The sequence below is a fragment of the Gopherus flavomarginatus genome, chromosome 1 (assembly GCF_025201925.1).
Source record: "Gopherus flavomarginatus isolate rGopFla2 chromosome 1, rGopFla2.mat.asm, whole genome shotgun sequence".
In the NCBI taxonomy this organism is placed as follows: Eukaryota; Metazoa; Chordata; order Testudines; family Testudinidae; genus Gopherus; species Gopherus flavomarginatus.
In genome coordinates, this window is record NC_066617.1 from 236,817,525 (window position 1) to 236,837,090 (window position 19,566).

Consider the following 19,566-nt stretch of genomic DNA (forward strand, 5'->3'; position numbering starts at 1 on the left):
TGCTCCTGGCCGGCCTTGGTGAGGTCAGTCAGGGGCACCTGGACATAAATGGGAGTGACTCCAGGTCATTTCCTTCTTTAAGTTTCATCTAATGGAGATTCAGTCCTGCCTGGATAACTGCCGGGCTACCTTGGCAGTTATCCCCCCATTTGTGTGATGAATTAATAAAGAATGCATGAATTTGAAACAATGACTTTATTGCCTCTGCAAGCGGAGATCAAAGGGGGGGAGCGGAGGGCGGTTGCCTTACAGGGAAGTAGAGTGAACCAAAGGAGAGGGTTTTCATCAAGCAGAAACAAACAGAACTTTCACACCGTAGCCTGGTCAGTCATGAAACTGGTTTTCAAAGCTTCTCTTATGCGCAGTGCGCCCTGCTGTGCTCTTCTAATCGCCCTGGTGTCTGGCTGCGCTTAATCATTTTGTCTTTTCGAATGGAGTTCTGATAGCATGGATTCATCTCCCCATACAGCAATCAGATCCAGTACCTCCCGTTCAGTCCATGCCAGGGCTCTTTTGTGATTCTGGGACTCCATGGTCATCTGTGCTGATCAGCTTGCCACAGTGGCCAAACAGGAAATGAAATTCAAAAGTTTGCAGGGCTTTTCCTGTCTACTTGGCCAGTGCATCTGAGTTGAGAGTGCTGTCCAGAGCGGTCACAATGGAGCACTCTGGGATAGCTCCCGGAGGCCAATACCGTCAAATTGCATCCACACTACCCCAAATTCGATTCAGTAAGGTCGATTACAGCACTAATCCCCTCATCAGGGAGGAGTACAGAAATCGATTTTAAGAGCCCTTTAAGTCGACAAAAACGGCTTTGTCGTGTGGACGGGTGCAGGGTTAATTTGATCTAACACCGCTAAATTCGACCTAAACTCGTAGTATAAACCAGGGCAAAGATTCCTAATAGAAAATCCTATCATATATGCAAAGAAAATATTTTAAAACACTCAAAACTTCTGAACCCATTTGCTCCCCTCTTTGCTTGTTCTTTATATCTGACTGTGAGCTGCAAGATGAAGCAAATTTGATCAAAACCACTTCAGGTGTGAGAGTGAGAGACTAAAATCCTGATTGAACATATGGGACAAGGGTTTGTTTCAAAAATGTTTTTTAAAACTGAAGAAATAAAAAGCAGCACACCATTTAAAAACTCGTTTCTGGTTATGGATTATGTACGCATGGGCAATTTCAGCCCCAAAAGTTTATGAGTAACTGGGAAAAAGGGAAAGCGTGCATATGTTGTTGTATTTCAACCTTAACTATAATGGCTGCTACTGCAATAACCACCTAATCCAGTATGAATACTTGATCTTCCTTCTCTACTGTATACAACTTATCCGAGAAATAAAGCTTCAAATGGATTCAACTTTGGGGTTCAGAATAACTCATTCATCTTGTGTGTTGGCAAACACAAAAACTACAAAGGAGGAGGGGAAAAATCAGATGTAAAAACAAATATTGACTAGTCACCCTACCAGACTGATGTTATGTTAAATATCCATTTCATTCTAGAAAAGATCATGTTGGCATTTTGTGCATGTGAGGGTTTTGTTTGTTTGTGTTGCACATATTCTGGACATTTTTTGCAACATGCCCATAAAAGAGAAATACGAGATTAGACTAAAGTCCATTTCCCAAATCTTCCAGTAAGAAAGTAGGATCAAAGCTTAAAAACACACACAGTGAAAAAAGTAGCTTCATCTTGAACTTTGGGAGCAGCTGTGTTCTCATTCCTCCCCCCCGCTCCCCAACACAGGAAACAGACCTAGAAACAAAAATAAAACAGGAATGCTCCTGTGCAAGCTTATGTTGTTGGCTGCTTAAACAGCCACTCCTCTTGTGCCAAAAAATGAAACCCTAGGAGGATTTAACACTTCAAAGAGAATTGGGGAGACTGCTTTAAACAGAAAATCTGTCTCTGGTAAGAAAATTCTTTCATTTTGTAAACAAGCAGGAAAAATGTTATCATGTGTGCATGTCAAGACAGATTTCATTTATATCTCTACACCGACTATACGCACTCACACATGTACACACATACTGCATACTATATTGTTACCTATTTATACATACACTGCTGCTATAGTCAGACTTGTTACCCTAAATCAAAAGAAATTCAATTGCAAGAGTTGATTCTCCTAAGATCTTCAGAAATGATCCATTAAAATCTGGAGTTAACTCTGCAGTTTAGTGGTTGACAAAAAATTCTCTTTATAAGCAATGATATAATAATTATATGCTAAAGGGGAACTCAAATAACATCTTGCCAAAGGAATGTGTAGCCACATACACTGCACACAGTATTCTCAACTACAAATTATAGCTATGTTTTCACTTGCCTTATTAGGAACTTGGCCCTTATTCATAAACATTTCATTTTCTGGAAAAGGGTGGAGAATGGGAGGGGAAGGAAAGGGGACGTTATAACAGCCAAGTTCTCTATTTGTTCTAAAGAACCTTTTCTGCTTTGGGTGAGGACAAAACCATATGAATGGCTTACTCTGCTTAGCTCAGCCAAGAGACCGAGCTCATGTTTTCAACGCTTATTAAATACCTTATAGACTAATGGAAACTTTACAGACTGCATTTTCCCTCTCAAAGCTAAAATGTCAACACAGATGAGATCAAGATCTCGATATGGGGAGAAAGAAAAATGATATCTTTTCGAAATCTGCAGCTTAAAGAGCATGAGGTGGGGGATGGGATGAATAATAGTGAGAAGTGAAGGAAGAGGGGAAAATAACCTTTGGGTTTGTCTACACTTATAAGGTTGCAGCTGCGCAGCTCTAGTGCTTCAGTGAAGACACTTCCTACAGGTAATCCACCTCCCCGAGAGGCAGTGGGAGAATTCTCCTGTCAACATAGCGTTGTCAACATACCGTGGGTTAGGTCGGTTTAACTGCATCATCTAGGGGTGTGGATTTTTCACACCCCTGAGTGACATAGTAATACTGACCTAATTTACAAGTGTAGACTAGGCCTTACATAGATGAGAAGAGTGTCTGTGTCCCTCCCTCAGTGCAGCAACCCTGGTAGTTGTGCTTAACATTTCATAAAATAGTCTCATGGGTCTGCCTCATTCTGTTAATGTCTCTTCTTTAGTGGTAGGACATGGAAAACAGATGGAAAAATCACAGACAAGTTGATGTGATTGTAACAATTACAGTTATTTTTTCCCCTCCAAATTCACACCTCCAAACTCACACTAGAGACAGTCAATGCTATTCCTTTACAACAAGTAGCCCCAACTTCGGGGGTGGGGTGGTTGTTTTTTTTTTTTAATTCTTTGATCTTTTATTTCTACTCTGAGATTTCAGTGGTATGCAACACTTATGCCCTTAGCACCTGTTAATAATTCTTCAGGGAAAGTGGAAAGAAAGAGGGGGAGAGAAGAAGAGAAGCAGACAAAAGAAAGTTTGAGAGTTTTAATCACTTAATCTGTGGATATGGATGAGATTTCAGACGAACCTGTGTGCAGGGTCATTAACTGAAAGCACTGTGCTTCTCTACAATGCCTAGCAAGAGAAAAGTACCTGCAGTGAGAGTATACTTGGGAAAGGATCCTAAAGAAATTGCTTTTCCAGTTAAGGAAGTTGCATTCTCAAACACAGACGATTAAATCTGAGAGCACAGTGTAGCTATCAGATATACTTGAAGTAGGCACCGGTTACACTCTGAGTGTGGGATCGAAGGAAGAACACCAACAGAGGGGACAATTTTGACCCTCAACATCCATTTGTCTCCCAAGGGTTTGTTTCATTCCCCAAACTATGATCTTTCTCTCAAGAACAGTTGTGCCATGTTTGTCATTTTCTGTATTCACATGCAATCTTTGCCACTTGCCTTAAAGCCTGGAAAATATTTTACATAAGGCACTGCTCCATATCAATAGATAAAAATCAATTAAAATAGAAAAACATTTAAAAGTCAGATATTTAAAATTAAATTTTAAATTACTAAGTTTAAAACTTAACCAAGGTTATTATAATCTATTAAAATCATTTAAATTAAACACAAAAAATAATATTAAACAGTATATGTTTGCTGCTGAAGATTTAAACAAAGTCAAACCACTGAACAGTCTGAGAACCTGTATCAGAGTTTGCTGAACTGCTAAACTAGCTTTTGACAGCAGTAGCCTGTTCTGAAAGTGTAGAGAGAATATTATCATCATTTCAGTTCATTCAGATAGTTCAATTCAATGACTATTTCATTCAAAGTTAAGGAACCAACTGGAATTTGAAAAAGCAGAAAAGTTTGTTTTCTTCTTCCATTCTATAAATTTAAAAAAGAGACGTGAGGATGAGATCTACTAGTTCTAAAATCTTGAAGGATCTAGTGAACAGAAACAATCAGTTCAATTCACCAACTACAGATAACACTTCCTTTAAAATGTTAGTTTAAAATGCAAAAAACATATTTGATTAACTTGATAAACTTGTTTTACTTATGTATCCAGGATATTTAAAGATTGTTTTATTTAATTAAAAATATAAATGTTTTGTATCTTTTAACTGAATTTGAATTTTCATGCAAATAGCTTGGTACAAATCACAAGTAAAAATTAATTTGATGCATAAATGCCTCATTCACCATTTTAGATAACTGCTTAAATAAATGTGTATAGATATAAATTTCTCTTCCTGGTTAGCAAAAGCAAGCACCAAATGTAGTATCTAGTTGCCAAACAATATGTTTTTAAAAGTTATCAACCTTTCTTAGGAAAATAACTAAAAAGTACAAATACATAACAATCTTAAAATTGATTAATTAAATCTAGGTTGTCTGGTTGCTGATTTAAATCATGATTAAAATCAGCTATTTAAAATCACAGATTTAAAACCAATCCACCTTTCTCCTTATACTGCAAATGGAAAGGAAATAGCAGGTCCACAATAGTTGCTAAATTGAGCAGTGTATCCTCGCCTGACAAGTCTTTTCCCTAGGGTGACCAGATGTCCCAATTTTATAGGGACAGTCCCAATATTTGGAGTTGTGTCTTATATAGGCGCCTATTACCCCCGAGCCCCGTCCCGATTTTTCATACTTGCTGTCTGGTCATCCTACTTTACCCCCTGGTCCTGGTTAAAGAAAGAGTCATGTTTTCTCCCCATTTCAATTCCTAAAAAAAGGAATAATCACTGCTCATAACAGACACCTACTTACTGGAAAAGATTTACAGTAAGAATGTAACTCTAGTCAAACCACTTCATGCTGTCTGACCCTTAGTCAATAGTACAGATAAATATACTATGTCTTAAGTACAAGCTAACAGAGTGAAAGAACCAGAACCCATCACTGACCAGTATAGATCTGCATTAGTGAGTTTAAGGGCTAACACTAGGATACGGTGTGTACTGTTCCAACTGGGCCATCACAGAACTGTTCTTTACATTAGCAGTATTATCACTAAAGTAGTAGCAATTGTCATGAGGTACGAGGTTTTTTGTGTCTGTACAAACTTTGAATTTACTGCCAAGTATAGAAATTAGAAAGTGCCTTTACTGTTGCATCCCAATGCTAAAAGCAGCAGACACAGAATTTCCAATCCAAAAGGAACTCCTGTTTTCTTAATTCCAGAAAACAATTAATGGCAATAGGTACACTTTCAGCTTGATCTGTGAGGCAGTCAACAGTGCAACCTACATTATAATTAACAGAAGTTTTTGGGCTAAAACCCCATATTATATGGAAATCATACCTCAATTAGTACTTGGAAAGGCTGTATATATTCATCAGGCTCATGAGATATAGTCACTTTGGTTGTACAAATGTATTTTCTAATGCTTCTGATGCCATGTAAACGGAACAAACAAAATCAAAGAATACAATGTAAGCCTGTATTTTTATCATGAGCTATGAACTAAGAAAATCCTTTAGTTATTTGTATAGGTCACCAAAACCTCAATATGAAAGTATGGCCTTCTACACAGTTTTAATAATATAGGAGAAACTCCTAATATAAGTTTTGCATAAAGTAAATGAAGTAAGAAGTGCTAATGATTGATAGTGCTAATTTTTTTAGTCACTTGAAACAGTAACCCAGAGTTGTGAGTTCAATCCTTGAGGGGGCCAGTTGGGGATTGGCCCTGCTTTGAGCAGGGGGTTGGACTAGATGACCTCCTGAGGTCCCCTCCAACCCTAATAATCTATGAAACTGTGGTCTATGAGTTGTACGACTTTTCGGTAATGATATACTATTGCAAGTACACTAGATCACATTGCAAACATAGGGCTTTCTAAAGGTTGCAACTTTAAGCTGTTTCATATCCTGTATTATATAAGCTAATTAACATCCCCATCTATTATATAAGCTAATTCTCATGTATTTAAAAATGCTTTCGTGCATCTAAAATGGAAGTGACAATTGTTGAAGTGCTATTAATATCAGCTTTCAAAAAAATAAAAAAGCTTTTTTTGTTCTTTACATTGCACTTGATTTTGGCCTGAATTTCTAGAAAGGAAGATCACTTCAGGGTGCTGACGGCAATTTTTTAAAAAAAATACATGTTATTCCTTGCAATGTACTGCCTTATGAAATCAGATAAAGTTGTATGCAAAACAATATTTTTCCGTGTGCAGAGCATCCATAAATCTAATTGTTTTCCTAAATAAAAAGAAACAAATAGTGATTGTGATGCATTTATGTTGAGAGAGATAACTTTAAGTAAATTTAATTTGTTTTGTGTGTATTGAGGCAGCTGCTTCGTGGATTTCTTTCCTACTTTTGATAAAGGCAAAAACATCGACTGTGAAAAGCAGTTCCAAAATCAGGGGCCATAATTGTCCCATGGGTTTTTTAAGTGAAATTCCCTATTCTTTTGTAAAGAGTTCCACTTAAATATCCATGGCACTCAGAGTTTATGAACAGATGATAATCCGTTTAAAATAGAGTGGTGGAGGAGGGGGAAGGGAGACAGGCTTAAGAGACAGTCAGTTTGCTGATTGTGCGTGTTACTGTCTCATCTACGTGTATTTCACAATTAGTTACAAAGCATATTGCGAAGGAAATCAACTCATTCCCCTTCTCTAACTAGCCATCTGCACTGAAGTCAGTGAGTCTAGTCTCTACCAGACTGCAGTCCACTTAAAAACACCCAAAACAATCAAGAACAAAACACATTTATATGCCAGCTCCAGCACAGTCTAAAAATTGATCGGCATCTTTGCCCTAGGGAGGTTTCTGGACTGACCTACCATTAGCCCTCATCCCAGAAACCCAGGCTTCTACTGGTGAAGATTGAAACCATTCAGCAAAGGTCACCCTGCAGCTGTCTATCCCATGCACGTCTGGTGCACATGGAGAAAACTGTAATTTCTAGTTTCTCTCATCCTTGTAATCGTCTTAAGTACAAACAGCCAAAGATAAGAGCTATTATATAAAAAGGGCCACACTAGAACCTTTTGTCATCTGACCTGTCATATAGCAGCATACCTAGGAGCTTCAGGTTTCCATTTAGGCACCGTTTGGGACATTACACGCTGGAAACAATATAGTGTTTTATATCCAATTCCTCACGGAAAGGTAAAGTATTAGGAGGGCCTCATCCTCCCTGATTGAACTAACCTCGTGTCATAAACAGATAAGTAAGAGTTAATAGAACAGAAGTGCTTCATATCTCTTTGCCTGGAAAGGGTTAACAAGAACAGTGAGCCTGGCTGTCACCTGACCAATCAGGAGACAGGATACTTTCAAATCTTGAGGGAGGGAAGTTTTTGTGTGTGCTGTTAGTTTTGGTTGTTGTTCACTCTGGACGCTCAGAGGGATCAGACGTGCAACCAGGTTTCTCTCCAATCTCCCTGATACAGTTTCTTATAGATCCAGAATAGTGAGTACGAGGTAGATAAAGCAAGTTAGGCTTATGTTTGTTTTCTTTATTTGCAAATGTGTATTTGGCTGAAAGGAGTTCAAATTGGTATTGTGCTGAAAAGATTTTAATTTGTACTTGTATACTTAGGCTGGGAGGGTATTCCCAGTGTCTATAGCTGAAAGACCTTGTAACTATTCCATCTTAAATTTACAAAGATCCTTTTTACTGTTTCTTCTTTCTTTAATTAAAAGCTTTTCTTGTTTAAGAACCTGATTGTTTTTTTATTCTGTTGAGATCCCAGGGGACTGGGTCTGGATTCACCAGGGAATTGGTGGAGAGAAAGGAGGGAAGAGGGAGAGAGAGGCTGATTTCTCTCTGTGCCAGGATTACCTTCTCTCAGGAAGAGTCTGGGAGGGGGAGAGAGAAGGAAGGGGGAAGGTGAATTTTCCTCTCTGTTTAAAGATTCAAGGAGTTTGAATCACAGTGATCTTCCAGGGTAACCCAGGGAGGGGAAGCCTGGGAGAGGCAACGGTGAGGGAAAGGATTTACTTTCCTTGTGTTAAGATCCAGAGGGACTGGGTCTTGGGGGTCCCCGGGCAAGGTTTTGGGGGGGACCAGAGTATACCAGGCACTGGAATTCCTGGTTGGTGGCAGTGCTACAAGTACTAAGCTGGTAATTGAGCTTAGAGGAATTCATGCTGGTACCCCATCTTTTGGACGCTAAGGTTCAGAGTGGGGAATTGTACCATGACACCTCGTTATCTCTAGCTTGCTTCTTGCTTGCATATATATATATATACACACACACACACACCTACCTGCCCCTGGAAATTTCCACTACGTGCATCCGACAAAGTGGGTATTCACCCACGAAAGCTCATGCTCCAAAACGTCTATTAGTCTATAAGGTGCCACAGGGCTCTTTGCTGCTTTTACAGGAACTCAACAGTACATCTTGGACTATTTATGAGCTCCTTCAGTTAGTTAACTATATAGAGGTTAGGTAAAATGACTAGGTGCTAAACAAATGGACAGGAACTGACAAGTTGGAGAGAACACAGTTGCTGATAGTGTTTCATTCAGTCCTATTTATGACCTTTGGTTCATGTTTTAAAGAATGCTAAAAATAAAAATGAATTTATGCTTTATAACTCAGCACAATTCCAATTCGTTATTTCAACTGGATGTCATATTTTTCTCCCTCACCCCCAATGCAGATTTCTCTCAAAATATGGAAATTTTAGCTGTATGACCTGTGATGAGCTATCTAACTGACTAGGATGACAAGGAGAGAAGACCATCTACAGCAAAGTGAAATGCATGGGGAGAGGGATCCCATCCTGTGACAGGTTACAGTGAAGAACATCCAGTAAACATTGGCCTGCATCAGGAGCCAGCTTTGTTCCCCTTCTTGTCTGCAATTGTCATGGCTGCGATAACTGAGAATATACAAAGGGAGCCACCTTGGAACATGCTGTTTGCTGATGACTTAGTGATATGTGCAGAGGATTGTGAGACCTAGCAAGCCAACTTGGAACAGTGGCAACATAGTTTTGAGCACGCTGGACTTGGAGTGAATGTTGGTAAGACCAAGGGTATGATAACTGAGGGAGGAGGACTCACCATAAAAGACGTCATAGATGGAAAGGTTAATAGAGTGAAAGAATTTAAATACCTAGGATTAATGGCTGCTGCTGATGGCATCATACTAAAGCTGTGTGGTGCAAATGGTGGCAGCTGACCCCTGTTCTCTGAGACACAAAGATGCCAATAAAGTTAAAAGATAGTGAGTATAAAACTGTAATTCAACCCATCCTAATGTACAGAACAGAAATTTGGCCAGCCATAGGAAAGGAAACCAGTATGCTCTCTGTCACAGAACTGAAGATGCTGAGATGGTCAAATGGTTGAATACTTCATATTAGGAAACCAAACCAGGTTTCAAGGGGCCAAATGTGAGCTGCGCCACTTGAAGATAAGCTGAGGGAGGCTAGACTATATTGGTATGGCATATGCAGCGGAGACCAGAGCACTCTATTGATAGGATGGCTCTTGCAATGATTGTGGATGGAAAATGACCGCAGGGGGAGACCAAAGACTAGACACATAGACCAGATATCAGTGGACCTCAGAGAGACCGATCTTCATGACAGCCTGGCATATGATCACAAGTTTTGAAACAAGGCCCCAAATAAGCAGCAGTAAGAACGATGACAATGACGTAGCACCAGAGCACACAACAATTAAGTGCCTCCCTGTTGCTCTGTGAAACTGTCAAACGGAGAGGGGAGGTGGAGGCACCAAGGAAAACAGTGACTCTGACTGTATACACAGGTCTGCTATTAGCAAATATCTCCAATTGCCAAAGATGGGACACTAGAGGGGGAGGGCTCTGCGTTACTACAGAGAATTCTTACCCAGGTGTCTAGTTGGCGGTTCTGGCCCACAAACTCAGGATCTAAATGATCGCCATATTTAGAATTGGAAAGGAATTCCCCCAAACCCGCAGTCAGACTGGTAGAGACCCTGGGGGAGGGAGGCTGCCATCCTCTGCAATATAGGCAAGGTCACTTGTTGGTTTGTACTAGAGCAGTGGTTCTCAAAGCCAGTCTGCCACTTGTTCGGGGAAAGCTGCTGGCGGGCGAAGCCTGTTTGTTTACCTGCCACGTCTAAAGGTTCAGACAATCGCGGCTCCCACTGGCTGCGGTTCGCCGCTCCAGGCCAATGGGGGTTGCAGGAAGGGCAGCCAGCACATCCCTCAGCCCGCACTGCTTCCTGCAGCCCCCATTGGCCTGGAGCAGCGAACTGCTGCCAGTGGGAGCCGTGAGCAACCAAACCTGCAGACACAGCAGGTAAACAAACCGGCCCAGCCTGCCAGGGGCTTTCCCCGAACAAGCGGTGGACCAGCTTTGAGAACCACTGTTCTAGAGTAAATGGTAGATTCTTTGTAACTTGAAGTCTTTAAATCATGATTTGAGAACTTAAGCAACTCAACCAAAGGTTAGGGGTCTATTACAGGAGAGGATGGGCAATGTGAAAGAGACCAGACTAGATGGTCTCCTCTGACCTTAAAGTCTATGAGTCTATGAAATCCACAGAACAAAGAGAACTATGTCTATTCCTACTCTCTTACAGTAATCTTAGATATTACTTGTAAACACATTTTTAGCTGCATGGTGACTCTGAGTTTGCTGCTATCCCTTTAAACCCTTTTTTTCCTTTTTCTAATAAACACAAAAAGTATTGTTACAAAGTTCACATTCCTTTTAGCCTCTAATTGTGGTGGTATCTCCAGCTGTGTGCACGTTACTCATGGTGGATTCCACTGGCAGTGCAAGGAGGAGCAGTGCTGGCCACTCCACTGCCCACTTAGGTTTGGCCCCTCCATTGTGACAGCGGGGTTGCGGGAACAACAGATCTTCCTCGCTGCTGCTTAGGGGTCAGGGTTCCTGCACCAAAGCCCTGCCCAGCCTCACCATACTTCCAGCAACCCTCATCCCCTGTCAGGGATGAGGAGTGTCACTTTACCTGGGTGGGCCGGGCTGCAAGATGGAGGCTGAGCATGGCCTGGATTTGGTGGGTGAGGCACTGCCCTGAGGATGACTCCGCAGGGACTGACAATGTGTACCATGAGGAAAAGTTCTGGGGGAAACCCCTGATTAATAGAACCTTTGTTGTTGCAGCAGCCTTCTAGGCATTTAGAGAGCTTAATTGCAATAAACTTAAGGTACATAAATGAAACCTATTAAGGTCTTCTTAGTCAATAAAACCTAATTGCATCAAACAATAGCAGTGAACCAGGGATAACCTTTGCTTACGAACTGTAGACGAAGAGGTCACAAAGAGATGTCCCAACCATTCAGTAAACTTTAAAATCACTTAGGAAGTGTAATAGCTTAACAACCCCTCCTCTTTTCTTTCCCCTCCCCCAGAACACACACACCTGATTTCTTGCCTCAGTGACAGGAAGCAATTTGACAATATTTCGACAGCTGTGTGGTGGTGAAGCCGAAGTTTGGCCTTGATGCCTATTACTGTTGCTATTAACCTTTTCACTGGCTTCTCAAAACAACCCCAGACAGACTGATTTGGCCACAGTAAACACACTCACAAAAGTTTCTCCTCCATACTCCACATACAAACAAAGGCACAACATACCACTCAGGCAGACATACCACTTCTGCCCTAAAATATGCTTGCTCCATATTATAGAAGATGTGCATGTACACAAATATCTATTTTTAAAGGCTGGGTGGCATAAAGTTCCGATCGAAACTACAAAATGTGCTGTGTATCAAACAGTTGTGTTTTGGGGGGAGAGGGGGTTTAACAATTTCACTTAAGACAGTTTTGCCACCCATACGTACACGGCATAATTCTGTTGAAAGGTTTTGGAAAACGTTTCAAGACTAGACAAATCTGTTTTGAGAACAGTTTTCAAAAAATCATCATGCTCCAGCCACATGTGGCAAAGGATCTGAAGCATTTTAAGAACAATTTGGTAATAGTATATTTTGTAGCGTAGATGGGGTCTAAAACTGAAAGCAAGTTGATCTATTTAAAGATTTATTTGAGTTATGTTATTTGTATTACTGTCTTTTTCATATGCCCTGTGCGTAGGCCTCCAATATCAGTCCTTAAAGACATCGGTATTTTGCTTCTATTCTGAAGACAGATTGTCTAAAGACACTTAAATGTTACCCTGACTGTAGTGTTTGCAGTGCCTGTTTCTTGCTATTAGCTGTGGAATGTATGTTAGTGGAAATTGGAATTCAAGGAAAGAGGGAGGGACAGGGATGAACTGATGAATGATTTCATACTTTAAGTATAATTTTATACTGGTCTTTCTTGTGCACAACTGACAAAGCTACTGACTTTCTCCCATGTGGTATTTCCATAACTCATTTACACAAAAGGAGCACTTGGTGACCTCCCCTCCTCCACACACAGACAGACATTGCAGACTACAGCCAAATTTATCCTTTACACAAGCTTCTTTTCTAGAAAGATTAAGAGGCGTATGTCATGATAAAACATGCAATTTATTCCTGACTAAAGTCAATGGTACTGAAGGTCCAGCAACAAATTTTCCCTATCCCCATTTAAAGCTTTTAATAACTGATTTTTCTTATTTAAGAGTATCTGAGAGAGATACGATTATGTTGATGTTGTTATAAAATATCTATATCCTATGTAAAGGCCCCATCCACTAAACTGTGAAAGATTATAGCTAGCAATTAAAGCCCCAATCCTGAAAACACGTTTAACTTCACATCCCTGGGTAATATTATTGAATTCCATTGGACTACGCTTGTGCATAAAGGTAAGAATATCCGTAAGTGTTTACAGTATGCTGCCGTAAAGTATCTGGTGTATTCCTATAAGAAGACACATTCTTATAATAATCTTATAATACATATATAAAACATTCTTATAATAATCTAAAACAGATAAAGTATAGCAAATACATACTTTTTTGGGGGGAGGAGAGAGAAATCAAGACAGAAGCTTTGTCAAACAGACTTTCTAATATTTAACTCAAATGCATTCATCAGTGTACAACTAACAGTGCTTTGCTTTCATATTTAAAAACATAGAAGGATATATGCAATGAATATGTGGTTTTTTGTTTGTTGCTTGGGTTTTTGGTGGTTGGTTTGTTTTTGGTTAATATTTATAAATTAAAAGGTGAAAAATCAGCCATTTTAGAATGGTGAAGATAAATGTGTCCATCCTTTGATATAAGCCAGAGGTTCGGCACACGAGCTGATTTTAAGTGGCACTCACACTGCCTGGGTCCTGGCCACCGATCTGGGGCAGGGGGTCTGCATTTTAATTTAATTTTAAATGAAGCTTCTTAAACATTTTAAAAACCTTATTTACATTACATACAACAATAGTTTAGTTATATATTATAGACTTATAGAAAGACACCTTCTAAAAACATTATAGTGTATTACTGGCACACAAAACCTTAAATCAGACTGAATAAATGAAGACTTGGCAAACCACTTCTAAAGGTTGCCGACCCCTGATCTAAGCACAGCCATTCTCGATACACAGCACACATATCCTATTTACCTTCCCTCAGATACAACAGTAACTGTATCAGAGCAACTGTCAATAGCAAATGTTCTCAGCTTCATTAATAGGTATGTTTTTCATGCTGAGTTCACTTTGCTTCCTATCCACATCAAGCTGACAATTTATGATCAATTCTAAATGCAAGCACCTGTGTCCTGAGATAACCTTCCGTGGATATTAACAAATCCGTCATCTGTTTAATTTTAGTTTAGAGCAGAGTTGTATTATAAAGATGTGTCACTCCACAAATTATTTGCAGCAGTTTACCAACACTGATAGAACCAATTTCCTTTTTTAAAAAAAGATCACATAGTAACAAATCCTTAAAATGGTCACTCCAGTATATGGCCATAGTAAAAAAGGTAACAGGCCCTTCAAGCTAGTGGGAAAGGCCTAGAGATATGTAACACGCTATTTAGGTACAAAACTCTTTTCAGATTGCAGTCGATAGAACACACTCTGAGAAGAATTAACATAGCCAAAAGCTGGCATATGAGCCTTTATTTTCTACAAAACACCACTGCATTATCATTATCCCTCACTGCTTTGAAGATATATGACATAAAACAGTACATGATCTTCAGTATCAGAAACCTTTGCAATTTAGTTCATACCAGCCTGATGTGGGAAATATTAACATCTCACTAAACATTACTCTTCACAGGAAACACACTGGCTGAGAATAAAGCTTGATATTGCCATGTGTTCAGGTTAGAGTGCTGTGAAACCCCTGTCTTAAGCAACAATGCAAACGACTGAAAAAAATCTATCTTATAAGGGGAAACAGAACTGTATTCGTTTAGTTTGGGGTTAGTTTTGTGGTGGAAAGATCTCATAAAACAGGAGTTTGCCTAACAGCGGTTGGGACAATTGTACAGAATTTGCAGTGTGTAACTTTCTACTCTTGTTGGTCTGGGTGTGTGGAGGTAGGGGTGGTTGGGGGGAGGGAAATGGCATGAAGAAACATGGGACTAAAAAAAGTGCATAGCTGTAAAATGTACATTAAAATGGTTTGGGTAAAAATAATAATAATTAATTTTAGGTGCTAAAATGCCCTTTCTTTACTGTAGGTTGTAAGCTGATTAGAGCAGAGACCATCTTTTTGTATTGTGTTCGTACAGCACCTAGAGTATTGGAGTTCTGATGCATGGCTATGGCACCTAGCTGCTACCATAACATAAATTATATTTTAATGAATTAGTATCTTTATTTTTATACAATTAAGTCAAAACCCTGGCTTTTAGGTCTAGTATGTAAATGTGTTACATTTTGGTCTGCTGTTATTGCTAGAAAGAAATTTCAATATTTAACATTTTAAACATGGTACAATTAAGTTAGAGCAATGTAAGCTGTGAATTGAGATTTCAGACATACATGTAAACAGTCCAGTCTCATACACATACTTTCATAAACAAAAGGAATAAAGAAATAAGGAAAGAGCCCAAGCTCAAGTTTTATATGACAGAAGGTACAGAATAAAGTCCTCTCCCTGCAGCAACCATTCATCACATTCTCTTTTCCTCTATTAAATTCTCTTTACTAGCATTCTCTTAACCAATGTTTTCTTTCAAGACAACAGCCCAGGAAATTCCTAACCAAAGTACTGTTTGGTTTTTTTGGAACAGAACATTAATTTATATAAGCCAACTTGCAATGCCCCAATTTTTTTGTAACTTCCCCGACCCTTTAATACTTCAGAACTGCACATTCTTATCATTCAAATTTGTTTAATTCTGGCATACACAAAATATGTTCTTGCATCTAGTCACTTTCACTTGTATTTTATTTTGTTTGTTTTTAATTACAAAAAGGTTCCTAGACACTACAAGAATACAAATACTAACAAATGCAAAACATTTCAAGATCCTCATAAAGGAAATCTTTGTAACAACTAGTAAACCAACGGAACACCACAACAGTAATACACCTTACTGCAGCTTCAGCAAACAATACCAAACAAAATCATTGCACACATTAACACGGTCATACTGCTTGTTTTCAGCAAAGAGCCTGATTGCTTCAAGCTGATCCACTAGTGGTCCTCTTCACCTACACATAATTGGACAGCATGCGGAGAGTAGCTGCATGGCTAGGAGCAAATTTTGCATCCAATTTTACAATTTTTATAACTATACCTTTCACTGACTATCGGGGAGGGGGGGAAATGCTTTTGTTTTCCCTTTTGTTTTTGTTTTGCTTTTGTTTTCTGACTTTATTTAACTGGCCAAAGCAAAATGGAACTGAACTTATCTGGCTAGTTTTCAAATGTATTTGCCTGATGTTGGGCTCCAAACAAAGAGTCATTCTGAAAGGGGCTGAGCGCCCAGCACCCATTCATTTAGATTGGCGTTGTGAGTGCTCAGCACTTCTGAAAATAGCCAAGCCACTTAGACACCTACACCTGAAAATTTTGGCCTTCGGGTTTTAAGCTTTCAGATCATGATAAATGCATGTGCCAGGGACACAAATTATTAGCAACATATCCGGTCAATGCACAAACTGCCCTATTGTCATAAAAGAACAGCAATAATGAGGTGCAGGTAACCTTACCCTTTAATTACATTGAGGCTAAGGGGAAAAACCTGATCCTGTCTGACAGCAGCACAAAATAACCTTTGACTCCAAGCTCTGTCTTTAGATTCAGGTCACTACATGACAGAGTAATACTCTGTTCCTAGAGATGAAATTAAGAAAAATACCACCATGTGTTTATCCAAGTTGCTGGTGGTCTGGCTGATACAACCACATACTTTTAAGAACTTGGTCAAATGCCTCTAACTGCTGGTTAAATGGAAGTCATAGCAACGTGGCAAGTTCCAAGCAATTAACTTCCTTTAGAGAAACAGTAAGGCCTGAATTACATTTCACATCACATGTAGAAGTCTTAAGAATTAAGGGAACAGCTGTGAGCCCAATGGGATTGTCCAAATTCTTGTGCATAATTTTATGTTAATATTTCTGCAGGACAACAAATTCCCTCTAGAAAGCAGAAATACTAGCAAATTGATGTATGTCCTTTCAGGGGGCAAAACAAGTTGCTGTAGCAACAAAGTGGCGTTACTATTTCATTGAGAACGTTTAATACCAATAACAGCATACATAGCCCATAGTTTTAAAAGATCTAAGTGACATCAGACAAGCAAATAGGTGAGTATAAAATGCTTATAATATATAATATACAGAAGCTCCGTTCATTATATTATACAAACCCTGAAAGAATTCACGCTCTTTTAGTGCTGCATGCAGAAAATTCCTCCCACGCTGCAGAATAAAATAAATAGGCCACTACAGCTTTATACATTTGATTCTACATAGGACACCAGCATTCTGAAGTCCAAGTGCTTGAAAATATATTAATCTGATGAAAAGACTGCATAATAGATTAAAAACACACCCAAAGCAAACAAAAAAAAGTATACATGTACACATACAGTACATTAAGAATGAGTTGGCATCAGCTATTTGAACTAAATGGTTATCATGCTGAAAAGAGAAAATCTTTTGATTTTTTTCTTCATACCAGATTATTCCTGAAAGAAAGCCATGTGGCCAAAATATTGTTGCTATCTCCTTTTATAGGCAATTCCTGAAGAAGGTATCCTTGTTAGAGCATTGCTAATAACTCTATGCTATTCTATTTTCCATGTGAATTTAACCTTTTTGTCATGTGTACAGGCAGAAAGAGATATGGTTTATTACATTTTAGTCTAAGTGATTACCAGATTATTATTTATTTGTATTGGAGTGGTGCCCAAATGCCCCAAATCTACAAGATTGATAGTCAAAAGGAAAATATTTGAGGCCTCAAAGAGACCAGGAGCATTGCTGATTGGAATGCATAAACACCAGGGGCCTGTTTCTCACATACATAGCACATACTCATATCCCCTGAGTAACTCCCATTAACATTAAATAGTGTAACACTTAACATGCAGGGAAGAACGGGGACTTCAAAAACTTTTTTAAAAAAATCCCCTAAAAATTTCAAGATGCAGGCCCATGGGGTTATGGAAATAAGATGGCTACAGCACAGAATCATAGAAATGTAAGATTGGAAGGGACCTTGAGAGGTCATCTAGTCCATTTCCCCCCTCCCAACCTCCACCAGCCCCCCTAGTCCACCCTAGCAGAGGCAGGACCATATATATCTAGACTATCCCTGACAGGTGTTTTTCCAACCTGATGCTAAAAACCTCCAATAACGGGGCACCACAGCTTCTCTTGGTAACCTATTTCAATACACAGCTACCCTTATAATTAGAATATTTTTCATAATATCCAACCTAAATCTCCCTTGCTGCAGATTAAGCCAACTATTTCTTATCCTGCCTTCAGTGGGCATGGGGAACAATTGATCACCGTCCTTGGTATAACAGCACTTAACATATTTGAAGACTGTTATCAGGTCTCCCCTCAGTTTTCTTTTCTCAAGACTCAACATGCCCAGTTTTTTTAACCTTTACTCGTAGGTCACGTTTTCTAAACCTTTGATCATGTTTTTTGCTGTCCTCTGGACTCTCTCCAGTTTAGAAAGTTTGAACCTAACCTGATATTAGGGCTGGTACAGAGGCAAAAGAGGATCACTTGAGTAGGCTGGTGAAGTGACTGTCCTCCTGATAAGCACAGGATAAAGGATTCCAAATGATCATCTCCACGTTATTTTCGGTACACTTTGATACAGGTCAGTCAGAAGGATTGTGTTAATAGGCTCTGCTTCAACTATGCAGGCAGAAAACCATCCCATGAAAGAGAAAGGGTATTTCTGTGAAAAATCTACAAAATTTAATAATACTCATGTAAGTTTTGGTATAAATTGCATTATGTAAAACCAGAGTTATGACTTACACAGTGCCATGTGTGTGCACAGCACACAAGGTCCTCGAGGAGCTTATGATATAATTAGATAATAGGTATTATTGTTACTGTTATTTACATTGGCCTACAAGTGTACAAAGCAAGGAAACATAACCTCTATTCCAAGAAGTTGATACAAGCCTAGAACATGGCAATGAAACAATACTTGAACAACTGGTTAAACTGTGTGATGGCCAGAAAATCCAAAAGAAAAAGCAGCAAAAGAACACTGAAGAACTTAAAGAACAAAACTAAACTAAAAATAAAAAACCTCACAGACTTGAAGGGAGGATCATCATGTGGTTTACAGACAGTAGTTTACAAGCTAAAAAAACAGATCTAATCAAAATCAAGTTAGCCTTCAGACAACCATTGTACTTTCACTTTGCTGACTTCATGAATGCAGTAGGTCACCACCCAAAAAGCATCCATGGATTATTACAGGTTAAGTTCTGGTTCTAATGAGAGACAGTTATGTTTTGTCAGTGCAATGTTTCCAAAAAAGCTGAAAGGGTCAATGACTTCAGCCTAATATGCAATACATTTGAGCAGAAGTGAGAAAGATAAAAGAAGGTACCAATATAGAAGAGGTGTTTTAGGTCACAGAGCACATATTCTTATACAGTTAAGTGTGTTAAACAGACTGGAAAAGACACCATTGACCTGGGATTCCAAAAAATATGAGAACAAGTAAGCAATTCTACATATATTCGTGGACAAAAACATTCATTAAGACAGAGTTACAAACGTAAATAATTATACATCAATTTAGTACAACTATCAGAAGAACATTCAGATTACCAAAATAAATGTT

At 39.0% G+C, this 19,566-nt stretch overlaps 1 protein-coding gene across 10 annotated transcripts in view; it reads right to left on the minus strand.

Moving 5' to 3' along the window:
* The window catches only part of TBL1X (transducin beta like 1 X-linked), a 268,281-nt gene that overhangs the window by 235,320 nt on the left and 13,395 nt on the right, over nt 1-19,566 (minus strand). The gene's annotated exons all lie outside the window — the stretch shown is intronic.